We start from the raw sequence: 1,870 nt of genomic DNA on the forward strand, positions 1-1,870 counted from the left end.
CTTCAGCGAGGTTGTATATCCACTTGTTCAAAGATCATTACGCATTTAACCTGAAGAAAACAAAACAGAAGTATTCAGCGAAGATATCTAGGATTTAATGCTGTTTACATGTTCACTTCTGTTTGTAGAATATCAATACTGTAACTAAAGGCATACCTTTGTGTTCTAAGCAAGACACTGCTTTTAAAGTGCCTATCTGGACATACTGTACCCCTAGAGTCTAGGGATGCATACTATAGCTTTCTCCTAAAAAAAAAAAATGATAGCCTGCTTTTCATAACAGAATGATGTATTTCATGAGGTGTGAAAAAGGTCATAATAAGGTAGACAGCTACTGTAATTAGCACACTGCTACAACAGTACATAGGGCCCACTCTTACAACAGTAGCCTCTCAGCAAATATTGCTGATCTCACATCTTTTATTGTCATTTATTTATTTCAGCATTCAAAGCATACCTCTTCTGAGCTCCTGAAGCCTACACCTTAGCTAGTAAGAGTGAATACTATTTGCACCACCACATGTTACTAGCTAAATGCTAAGCCTTTCACCAAAATATCTATCTTAGAAGGGAAAGATCCAGACACATACAGGATCTGCCTCTCCTATAACTGGCCAGCACTAGAAGAAAAGTTCTGAGGTAGTTTTAAGTACCTCACAACCCAGCCAAGCCCATCATACACTATTTTCAACTATGAGGATACACTCATTTTTTCCTGCTTTTTTCTGCCAAAAAACCCACACTAGATGATATCAAGTGCAAGCTGTTCACCTTTCCCATCCGAAACTCAGAGGATAAAATGGAAGGCAGGAGCAAAAGAGTACAGTTTGAACTTAGCAAAAAATCTTGCAGCAGCAAGCATGTAAATACCAACATTTAACTTAAATAAGAACATAATGTAACATCTAATCTCTTAAACACTTTATAAACTAGTACTTAGAGTTGAGAATAAAAGCTCAAACTTGGCATCAAGAGTGCCAAGAAAACCAAGACACTGAAGTTTTGTGTGCACACCAGTGTCTTAGGCCTAGAAGCTTTGAAAACCTTAATCTAAGCTGTGAAAGCTAACTTCCATGCTAACAAGAGAGCTAAGACTGCATCTTCTAAAGACAGACACAAATCTGTGTTTTGGTCAATCCCTCCTTTACTACCTCCCCCTCCACCTTCCTGCTTGTGAGTCACAGAAGACTCTTCTCCATTTAAAATAAAACTTATGTTTGCATACTGAAGCAAAACTGTGATCAGATTCCAGCCAGTTAAGTTTTTTGATATTTTTCAAACCACCCCTTCCCAGCCCCGTGTGTCCCTGGGCTGCTGGTCAAGGTCTCAAAGGCCAAGTAGTCTTAAAAAGAGAAGCCTTAAGTGCTTCCTTAAGACCCAGTTTGAAGTTTTTAGCTAAGCTGATAGAAATGGGTTTTTAGTTTAAGAGTAAAAAACAAATAGCTTACATAAATTACATTGTTAGGGAAGTCAAGGCTTTTGGCAAAATATCACATCTTGTGCCAATCAAATTTGTTTCCTTTCCTTGGTAAGAAGAGATTATTTGCTATCAGTGAGTGCTCTCTAAAAGCATGCAGAAAAGATATCTTTCTTGTTTTGGCTCATTATTACAGCTACCAGCATAAAACCTGTACACATCACATACTGGTTAAGAATAGCAGCATAGAGAAATATTAGCATACCACATACAGAACAAAGGCAGATGGTGTACCAGATTATACACACTAAGAACATTTGATTATTCAAAGCCTTTTTCACCGATTTTGTTTAGGTGATTACCAATAATCACGTTGAAGACTCATAAATAATATTAGAACCTCCCTTAGGTAATTATATTAAGGCTCCACAGAACAGAGCACAACCTTCTTAA

The sequence above is a fragment of the Poecile atricapillus genome, chromosome 7 (assembly GCF_030490865.1).
Source record: "Poecile atricapillus isolate bPoeAtr1 chromosome 7, bPoeAtr1.hap1, whole genome shotgun sequence".
Classification (NCBI taxonomy): Eukaryota; Metazoa; Chordata; class Aves; order Passeriformes; family Paridae; genus Poecile; species Poecile atricapillus.